The following is an 11,480-nucleotide window of genomic DNA, read 5'->3' on the forward strand; positions in this document are numbered from 1 at the left end:
TCTGGCCAACCATTGCTGGATTTGAAGACAGAGGAAGGAGCCACGAGCCAAGGATTGCAGGCAGCCTCCAGAAACTGGAAAGAGGCAAAGGAGGGGACTACCCCCTCCAGATCCTCCAGAAGGAATGCAGCTCTTTAAGCACCTTGACTTTAGCCCAGTGAAACGGATTTTGAACTTCTGTTCTCCAAAACGATAATACGATAAATTTATGTTGCTTTAGGTTACTGAGTTTGTGATGAATGTTTCACAGTGGAAATAGGAAACCAACAAACTACTATGTTTCAGGAGTTTATGCACCCACCAGCCTATCCATAGCAAAACACATTTGGGACTAAGACCTCTTCCCGGTCACTTCAACAACAAGCATCCTGTGAGTCTACAGGCTCTGTGCTCTCCCTTAAAGCAAAGCTGCGGCCTCACTTGCTCCTAGGAAATAAACTGATAGATGTATGATATAATATTTTATAAATACATAAAATAAGTGTCTTCTATTTTCAGGTGTTACAAACTGCAAAAAGAACAGCTAAATGTAAATTTTGTGAATTTATAACAATGTTTCATTCTAAGCTACATTATATATTTAAATGTATTTTTCTTCTGTAATTGCCAGTCAGTGACATCAACAAAACTAGATACTGCAAACATTTTGTAAAGTGAATATATTTCAATATTTGAAACGAGAGAAATCAAATGTCTAAGGAAAACAATCAAGAGCAATATGGTGCTTTATTGATGGTATAAATTTCATAAATCAAGAGTATTGAGTTTATTATTGGCAACTTTAAGCCTACCATTCTTTCGCTTTAAGATCACTTGAATTTGAGAAAAATGAGGTCTGTATTTTGTGGGGCAGATAAAGACGAAAGCACAAAATATCCAAGTCATTATCAGTACAGCTAGAATAATACAGTGAAGTATTCGATTCATAACGCCGGCCTTCAGGGATCCCTGAGTTTTGAGCACCTTCCCGGGATTTTCTAAGACACCCTTGGGTGCCCGGTACCCGCCAGGGCGGGGCGCCCGGAGCCGGACGCGACCGCAGGGACCCGTTTCTCCGCTCCAGGCTCCTCCGCACGTTCGAACATCCGCCGCCCGCCCCGGGGCAGGGGCCGGCTAGTGGGGTCTCCGCGGGTTGTACCCCAGCCAGAGCGCCAGTCCGGTCTTCAGCACCCAAGCCGGCTGCGGGGGAGCAGCTCCGTCTCAGCGTGCCCCGCCCCGCGGCCACCCAAGGTGGTCACCCCCGCGTGTTAAGGCAGACCCCAGGTGACGCGCCCACTGCCCCCTCCGCGGGCTTTCAACTGGCCCTGAACCCGCTGTCCTCTCCGGCGCCCCAAGAACAATCCTGGGAAGAGGACGGCAACGCGCTCGGCTACGCCCACAGACTCCTCTCGGCTCGCGGCGCGCGCGCAAGGCAGGATGCGCTTCACACGGAGAGATCCTGTTCTAGAAATGCAGCGGGTATGGCCTAAAGAATTCAGAAAAAGACAAGGTGGGAAGATGCGCCTTCTTAGATTTACATTGTAAAGTTCCAAATGGCCAGAATTTAGCATGCCCATAAAACAAATCAGCGGTCACATTTTCCTGCATACTTTGATAAAATTTGCATTTGTGGTCATCATTAAGAAAGCAGGAAACACCCTCTGAGTATTCAAGCGCAGCGTGATGGATAAGGTTGCTTAATGAGTCCTAATGTAACCACCATTGAATAAATGGTTTAGGGCACTGTAGAGGCAAGAAGAGCTAGATTGTTTCAATGCAGATAAATATCAAAGAGCCACGGCAGTGAGGGCTAACAGTGTGGCTGCCTTTTTCTCATGGTGGAGATATGAAATTAGACAGAAAAGTGCATTTGTCAGTAAAGAACATGACCTGAACAGGAAGAGAATCTTCACACATATCGATTAAACGATTAACCAATAGTAGGTACCTCCTCTTTACCATTATTCTAAATCTTCATCAATAAATCACCATACCTCACATGGGCCCATGAACATTTTAATACACTTTTTAATAAAGATCTACAGACAGGGACACACAAAACATTTGCCCAGTTCCCTGCATATCCTAGAGGTAACCATAACTCAACTCTTTACTATATTTTCTTGCAGGGAGTGGAAAGTAAGGATTTATCATAAATTTAAATTTTGCATTTTAACTTGCAAGTACTTCTTCTATACATTTTAAACCATTTATATTGCATTTCACTAACTCTGTCTTTTTTCATACCTCTTTTGCTCCTTCATTTTTCTCTCCTCCCTCCCCACCAGTTCCTTTCAAATCCAAAGCAAAAACGGTATGTATGTGTGTATGTTTGAGTTTTAGAGGTGGGGTGGGGAGGAGAGAAAAAGGAGAGGGAAAGTCAAAGAAATGAAAATGGCTATTGCCGGGGTGGAAGAAAAGGAACCCATACACATTCTTTTTTCCACCCACCTTGTATTTTCTCATGTGCAAGGTAATGTTAGAAGTGTGACCTCTTAGAACTAGTGCTGTCCCGTCTTTGTTGTTGCCCAGAATTGAGATCTTTATTTGTTCTGTGTCAAGGTCCTTAGGAGAGTAACACCTCTACTCAGAGACCATTTTCTGACCGTGACATCCTGGGTCCGAGATGTCAGCTGCTAACCTTGCAGTCTGGTTCCACACAATCGGCTCCAGTATAAACATGATCTTGAGGAATCATAGATACTTATATCTGGAAAGAAACTCGGCAATCATTTTGCCAAACTCCTTTATTTTATAGATAGGGAAGCTAAGGCCCAAAGAGGGTAAATAAATCTTGCCCCAAATCATATGATAAATTAGTGGTAAATGTAAATTTATTGTAAAGAAGGCCTACTGTCTAGTCATGTAAAGCCCCTGGTCGAATCCTTTTAGAAGTATACCCATGTTACCACTCCATTGGGTTCAGTCATTCATTCAATGAATAAATTATTTTCTGAGTGCCCACTCTGTGTCAGCTACTGTCCTATGTGCTAAAAATATACAACAGTGAACAAAGAAAGATTTTGCCCTCATGTAACTTAGATTCTGGTTGGGAGAGGAAGAGAATAAATATAATAAATAATTCTAGTGTATATTTGAAGGTTATCATTGCCATGGAAAAAATAAAGCAGGGTAGGAGGGACAGGTATTACTGAGAAGTAGGGTGTTCATGGCAGCCTCATTGAGAATGTGACATTTGAGGAAAGACTTGAAGGAGGTGAGGGAGTGAACCAAATGGGTATGGGAAAAAAAATATTCCAAACAGAGGGAATAACAAGTGCAAAGATCTTAAGAGAGGAACTTGCTCGAGGAATCTCTAGTATTTAAAAAACCACAAATAAAAAAGCTCTTGACAGTGAGGACAACAAAATCAATAGGCCGAACCCTCAATCTTGGGGTTTGTTCATACAAAACATATCCCTGCAAAGGATAGACTATGCCTACTTAAAATTAGGTCTAAGAATCACCCCCAGAGAACCTCACTCTTTTGTTGCTCAGATGTGGCCTCTCAGCTAACATAGCAAGCAAAATCACCGCCCTTCCCCTCTCTAGGTGGGATATGACTCCCAAGGGTGTAAACTTCCCTGGCAACATGGGACAGAAATCCTAGAATGAGGTGGGACTCACCATCAAGGGATTGAGAAAACCTTCTCAACAGAAAGGGGGAAGGGAGAAATGAGACAACATAGTCAGTGGCTCAGAGATTTCAAATAGAGTCGAGGTTATTCTGGAGGTTATTCTTTTGCATTAGATAGATAACCTCTTTTTAGTTTAAGGTGTATTAGAGAGGCTAGAGGGAAGTGCCTGAAAACTGTAGAGCTGTGTTCCAGTAGCCATGTTTCTTGAAGATGATTGTATAACGATATAGCTTTCACAAAGTGACTGTGGGATTGTGAAAACCTTGTTCTGATGCTCCTTTTATCTACGGTATGGACAAATGAGTAAAAAATATGGATCAAAAATAAATAAATAATAGGGGGAACAAATGTTAAAATAAATTGGGTAGAGGGAAATACTAGTGGTCAATGAGAAGGAGGGGTAAGGGGTATGGTATGTATGAGTTTTTTCTTTTTATTTCTTTTTCTGGAGTGATGTAAATGTTCTGAGAAATGATCATGGTTATGAGTATACAACTATGTCATGACATTGTGAGCTACTGATTGCACACCAAGTATGGAATGTTCATAAGTTAAGAATGTTTGTGTTGTATGTTGAATTGGTTTTAATAAAATTTAAAAATAAAACAACCTCTTGAGCATTCTGAGATGTAAAGGCTTTATAGTGAATATATGAGGTTTGAAAAGGATGAGTTTACCTAAGATTCTGCTAATAAAATGGTAACGTAAATAAAGAGGCACTTCATTTACTAGATTAAAACTCATAATACTACACTACAGCTAGATGATCTAATAGAAAAACATTTGAGACTTTCCCTTTCAATTACATTATTTTGATTAACTGAAATAAATTTTGATTAAACTGCAAATAATTATTCTTGCCTTCCCAAACTAAAAATGAAAGCCATTGTGGACAGATAATATAGAAATACTATATTCCCAAAACTAAATATAGTCAATTTTAGAAGCTGCTTCAATTGATTGGTGTTGTGATTGATAAAATCAAGGGAATTACAAGTTATACTAACACAGAAACTTGAAAAATTATGTCAAAGAGATTATTTATCTGATCCTGCAATAAAAGTACATTAGGTGTTATAAAAAAAGGATGTTTACAGATGTTTTCAAAGAAAATATTTTGGATTAGGAAATGGTACTCCTGAGTCTTTACTTTTCAAAACACTTTAAGTATAAAGGACTTGTGGGTAACTAGAGTCTCTAGGAAAATCTGACTTTTGAGAAATCCTACGAATAAAAGCCTACAAGCTGACTGTCTCAACTGCATCTAGGATGAAAGATAGAATAAAATGATTTCTTAATTGTATTGCTCTTTATTGGTGGGCAAGAATACTTACCCAATTCAGCATTCTGATATCCTTGTCAAGTTGATACAGTTTTCTAGTAAGACCTTATCTATATAGGAATTCTAGCTTTGACCTTCTTTATTGCTGGGTTGACACTCAATTGTCATATTTAGAAAGTGGTCACAGCTTCTCTACCAGCTCCCTATCTGGAGATGTGAGCTAGACCTAGCTGTTGTACATAGTCAAAAGTCTCATTGTGTCACACATTTCATGGTCTTCTAACAGTTGTATAGTGAAAGTTATACTGGTCTTCATTAATATCTATGTTAAAGGCAGCGTTTCTCTACTGCAAAATAATTGAAGTTTTCTCCTGATCTGAGTGAGATAAAAATAAAGTGATTCTTCTACAATAGCAGTCACAACCATGGAATTGGATTATTCTTTATTGACTTCATCTATGCAAGCACAAATAAAGATTTGGGATGGGGGTACGAGAGTAGTTCAGTGGTAGAATTCTCACCTGCTATATGGGAGACCCAGATTCGATTCCCAGCCCATGCAATTGCCAAAACAAACAAACAAACAAAAAACCAAGCCAAACAAAAATTCAACAAATGGTGCTGCAATAAGGGGACACTCATATGGAAAAAGAATGAAGTGTGACCTCTGCCATACAGCATACAAAAGAAAAAAAAAATAAAGATTAGAGATGTCATGCACTTTCGCTGTTTTTCATCTGCCTAGAATCCCTCTTCCTCCCCATTATGAAGTTTTACTTTGCATAGTCTTGAAGGGAGGGGACTTTTATCAGAAAGCTAGGGGTGGACACACGATTAAAATTAGGCCAATTTTAATCTACCAATTTCTGGTTTTCTTTTTTTTGATACCAATTCCTGGGTTTTTTGATGCTTGAACCAGTGATAGAGGGAAGGAAAAGACTGCTAGTAATTCATGCAGTGATGCCTGCTCAATGATTTCACAGTAAGTCTTTAAGACAGGTAGCGTTCAAGACTATTTGGGTGACTTATGCTCCCTTTTTCTCTATTTTCTGAATGTTTGCAGTATTATTTCTTCATTAAGTGTTTGATAGAATTCACCAGTAAATCATCTGGGTCTTGAGTTTTCTTTGTAGAAAAGTTTTTAATTAGAAATTCAATTTTATTAATAGATATTGAATTGTTCTTATTTTGCTTGTTTCAGCATTTGTAGCTGTAAAGAATCTGACCATTTTATATTCAGTTGTCTTTTATCCTTTTATTATTATTTTATTAAGTGTTAATATTTATACATGCTTGTTTTATCCTTTTAATGCCTGTCGGATCTATAGTGATGACCCTTCTTTCACTTTTTTTATTGATAATTTTTTTTGTTGATTAATCTAGCTAGGAATTTATCAATTTGATTTATTCCTTCAAAGAGCCAATTTTTTATTTCATCAGTTTTTTCTTCTTTTTTATACATTTTTACTCTTATCTTTATTATTTCCCTCTTATTTGACCTGGTTGGTTGAATTTGTTCTTACTATTCTTTGTTAAAGTAGAGCTTCGATCATCGATTTTAAACCTTTTTCTAATATAAACCTTGTTGTAGTTGCTTAGTTGTGTCTCATTTGACAGGTTTTCTTATTTCAGTCAGAAAAAATTTTATAGTTTGCTTATGTTTGTTTTTTTTTCTTCTTTCATCTATAATTTATTTTCTTGCCAAACTCACTCTGTCTTTCTCATCTCTGTCATTTTGGTCAATGAGAAGTTTACCTTTCCAGTTGTCCTGGCCAAAAAATCATCCTTGCCTCCTCTATCTGACAACCTGACAGCTTTACCTACAAAATGTATCCAGAATTTGATCACTACTTCACCACTCTGGTCCAAGTCATCACTGTCTTTTGTTTGTATAGTACCTAGCCTAAACTCATTGGTCTCCACACTTGTGGAATTTGTCTTATTTTCACACCACAGTAGCCAGAGTAGTCTTTACTAGTTTAGTATCAGATAGTAAAGTCACTCTTCTGTTAAAACCCTCCAATAACCCTACATGATCTGCAATGCCTCCCCTGCCAGCTCACTGTGCTCTGGCAAAAGTGGTTCCAATATGACAGTTCCCACTTTAGGACCTCAGGCTGCTCTCTTTGCTCAACTCTTTACCTAGATAACAAATCATGATAATTCCTGTGCACTGAGTATATCCATAAAAATAAACACCTTACATAGCAAAGTTACTTCATTCACTTTATGTAATCCTCACCACAGTCCAGAGATCTTTCATTTGGGTGGGTGGGTGGGGGAGCAGTGTAAGTTTAAAAGAATGACCAAAATCAACCTTTAATACTTAAGATGCAAAGTCGGTCCCAAATAACGCCTGATTATGGTTGCTTTAATGTTGTCTTCTGTTACAAGCAATATTTTCCAATAAAGGATCAAGATGCCTTCCAGTCCATGGAACATTATCATTTTAACAAGAGACCACTTCAGGGTCTTCATCATTAGAGAGCTGCTTATTTAAAAGTTTTCCCCCTACTACACAAGTGATAACAGCTTTAATGTGGGAAAGAAGGTAGAAGATACAGACAGCAAGAGATATCTTTTAATATGTTGTAGTGTTTGCTTATATTTTTTAGTTTTTTTAACTTAGTCATAGTCTTTTATTATAAACACAATTTTTTTTTAATTGTGAAAAATAACATATATACACAAAAGCAATAAAATTCAAAGCACACCACAATTAGTTGTAGAACAGACGTCAGAGTTTGGTATGAGTTACAATTTCACAATTTTCGGTTTTCATTTCTAGCTTTTCCAAGACTCTGGTGACTAAAAGAAATATCAATATAATGACTCAGCAATCATACTCATTTGTTAAACCCTATATTCTCTGTATAACTCCACCTTTTTTTTTTGATCTTCCTCTCAATGTGTAGGGTTATTTGGGCTATGCCTGTTCTAACTTTTTCATGTTCCAAGGGACCGTCAATAATATGGGATGTGGGATGAAACTGGTGTTTTGAAGAGGCTGGCCCCTGTGTTTCAAGACTTTTTATGGCCTAGGAATCCACCTGGAGGGTGTAGTTTTCTGGAAAGTAATCATAGCGCATAGTGTAGAATCTCAGATAAAGCCCTAGGTGTTCTTTAGATTAGGCAGGAATGTATTTGGTTGGGATTTGGCAAACCATTGTGCCAGTTTGAAAGAATGTATGTACCCTAGAAAAGCCATGTTTTAATCCTAATCCCATTTTGCAAAGGCAGCTGTTTCTTCTAATCTTTATTCAGCACTGTATGTTTGAAACTTTAATTAGATTTTCTCTCTGGAGATGTAACTCAATCAAGAATGGCTATTAAATTGGATTAGGTGCAGATGTGTCTCCACCCATTCCAGGTTGGTCTTGATTAGTTTACTGGAATCCTATAAAAGAGGAAACATTTTGAAGAAAGCAGGAGAATCTGAGAGAGTAGAGAATGCCACAGCACCATGAAGTAGACCAGCCAGCGACTTCTGGAGATTAAGAAGAAAAATGCCTCCCAGGGAGCTGGAGAGGAAGCTAACAGAAGACACCGTGTTTGCCTCGTGGCCCTTCCAGATGACAGAGGAAATCGGGCTGTGTTCACCATGTGCTTTTCCACTTAAGAGAAAAACCCTCAACTCCATCGGACTTCATGTACCAAGGTGTCTTTCCCTGGATGCCTTAGCTTGAACATTTCCATAGACTTGATATAATTGGGACATTTTCCACAGTCTAAAAACTGTAAAGTAGCTATTTATCAAATTCCCCTTTTGAAAAGCTGTTCCATTTCTGGTATATTGCATTCTGGCAGCTTGCAAACTAGAACACCATGATAGATAAAATTGTCTAGCTGAAGCTTGCATTAGAGTAACTGACAAAGTAGACTCTCAACTCTCTCAGTCTCTGATATCTTATCTGTTGCACTTCTTTTCCCATTTTTCGTGAGGAAAGCGTTATTTATTCCACAGTGCCAAGCCAGGCTCATGCCTAGGAATCATATCCCATGTTGCCAGGGAAACTGACCCCTGGATGTCATGTCCCATATAGGGTGGAGGGTAATGATTTCACTTGCAAAGTTGGGTTTGGAAAGAGAGAGGCCACATCTGAGCAACAAAAGAGATCCTCTGGGAAGTAACTCTTTGGCATAACTCTAGGTAGGCTAAGCTTCTCTGCTACATAAATAAGCTTCACAAAAGCAAGCTTCAAGATCAAGGGCTTGGCCTATTGACTTAGAAGTCCCTAATGTTTTGAGACAGTGTGTTGGCTTGAAAGGATTTATGCACCCTAGAAAAGCCATGTCTTAATCCTTATCCAATATTGTGGCTACAATGTTTCTTCTAAACCCTATTCGGGACTGTATGTTGGGAATTTGATCAGATTATCTCCACTGAAATGTGGCTCGCCCAATCGTGGATATTAGCCTTGGATTAGAGGAGATGTGACTCCATCCATTCCAGGTGGGTCTTGATTACTTTGCTGGAATCCTTTAGACAAGGAAACATTTTGGAGAAGCTTCAGAATGACAAGATACAGGAGAGCACAAGAACCACAAGAGCCCATGTAGCCAAAGACCTTTGGAGATGAAGAAGGAAAACGTCCCTGGGGGAGCTTCATGAAATACGAAGCCTGCAGAAGAAGCTAGCAAACATTGCCATGTTTGCCCTGTGCCTTTCAGTTGGGAGAGAAACCCTCAACTTCATCCGCCTTTCTCAAGTTAAGGTAATCTCTTGTTGGTGCCTTAATTTGCACATTTTTATAGACTTGCTTTAATTGGGACATTTTCATGGCTTTGGAACTGTAAACTAGCAACTTATTAAATTCCCCCTTTTAAAAGCCATTTTCTTTCTGGTATACTGCATTCCAGCAGCTAGCAAACTAAAACAGACAGTATTGGGGTTTCTCCGGTGATAAAGTTTAATAATTACATATTCTTAATTCCATCTCTCAAGGGACTTCGCCAATTCTTTTTGATTATCTGCTTAACAGTCTGGGATATAACCAAGCATTACATTAATCTACACAGAATTACAGGCCCTCATTCCCATTCTGGGCTCCCTGTGTTTGGGTTGTTTAAATGATCTACCCAAGCAGATTGAGTTAGACTTTGTGCTACAGAGAATTTAGATTCCGGATGCAATAAACCTTTCTTCCTTTTTGTCTCTTACAGGAGGTGAAGCTCTAAAATACAGACAGTGTCTTTCTTACCTATGAACCCTGAAATTACCTTAATCCTAACCTGATCTGCTTTGTTCTTATCTCTAATTAAAGCCTCATCTCTTTTACAATTTCTTTAACAGTTGTATGTGGCAATGTTGATCTTCACAACTGCAAAACTCCTTCTCTGAGTCTTAGGTGTCACACAGGTATAAAAAGTTCCACGGAAATACCAGGTTATACATATATATCAAAGCCTCTAAAATTTAGAAGTAATAATGACTACTCTGGACTACATGTGACTGCTCTAAGAGATTACAATCAAGGCCCCGATATTCTTATAAGTATTTTCTAAATGAGACTACACAATATTTGCTCTTCTGTTTCTGGCTACTTTTGCATCACATAATAACCTTGAGGTTCATTCACAATGTTGCATGCCTCACAGCTTCATTCCTTTCTGTAGCAGCACAATATTTGATCATATGTATACATTACTGTCCACCATTCTACTTCTTATTCAGTGTATCCTTCAGCCACCTCCATCCATTGGGCATCAAGTATAACATCCAAAGTCAACAACCCATCAACATTTAATTTTGGAGACTTTTCACTGCTCCCGTAAGAAAAACAACCAATAAACACACCCTCACCAAATAGAAAATCTAAGCGTCCCCATTACTCTTATCTCTGGCTCCCATTATTTACCACTTGTATTCCTGTAAACACAAACCTAAACCAAAGGGTTGCTTAATTTTCTTTTCCTTAAAGCAGTAGTTCAGACATCTTAAAGATGTTTTGCTATAGTCGTTCTTTCAAAAATTTTCTAATTGTTGCGATGATCTTAAAGATGATAGACATATGTTTTAAATATTACATCCTCAGTTTTATTTCCAGAAGTGGGATTACCAAATCAAAGAGTGTGAACATTTTTCGGGGGGTAGTGACACTTTTAAATCGTTTGCCAACACCATTGCTGCAATCTGCACCGCTATCATAAAGTCACAGATACACAAACACAGATCCATGGAAGCGGTATTCATCCAACTACTTTCACTTTATAAGCTTAAAAGTAAAGCCTAGAGGTCTGAGCCCAGAATCCGAGTCTTGTCCCGGGCCATTTCTTCCCGGTATTCTCCTGCACTTGTTATTAGGACCCTCCCCAACCCGCCTGACGCACTTACAGAGATTCTGCTCCTCTGTTCACTAGACTCTTTACCCTGGTCCAGACCCTTCGCCCATTCCGTTGGAGAGTCGTATAAATCTTCCGGACCCCATTTTTAGCTGATATTATGCTATACATCCGACGCAGGCGTACAAATCATAAGGCAGAAAACACGAAACTTGCTAACGCCCTCGAACCCGCCGCCACCTAGACGTCCCCGAGGCCCCGCAGGAAGCCGGCCCTCAGCCCAGACGCATCGACCGAGG

General features: G+C 39.0%; 1 protein-coding gene across 2 annotated transcripts in view; it reads right to left on the reverse strand.

The window, feature by feature from the left end:
• The window catches only part of TRAPPC3L (trafficking protein particle complex subunit 3L), a 65,205-nt gene extending 53,741 nt beyond the window's left edge, over positions 1-11,464 (reverse strand). For both annotated transcript variants that reach the window (XM_077162723.1, XM_077162722.1), the window contains exon 1: positions 11,234-11,464. The gene's annotated coding sequence lies outside the window, so the exon portion shown is untranslated. The remainder of the gene's footprint in view (positions 1-11,233) is intronic.
• Between the last annotated feature and the right edge of the window lie 16 nt (positions 11,465-11,480).

This window comes from Tamandua tetradactyla, chromosome 5, assembly GCF_023851605.1.
Source record: "Tamandua tetradactyla isolate mTamTet1 chromosome 5, mTamTet1.pri, whole genome shotgun sequence".
NCBI classification, from domain to species: Eukaryota; Metazoa; Chordata; class Mammalia; order Pilosa; family Myrmecophagidae; genus Tamandua; species Tamandua tetradactyla.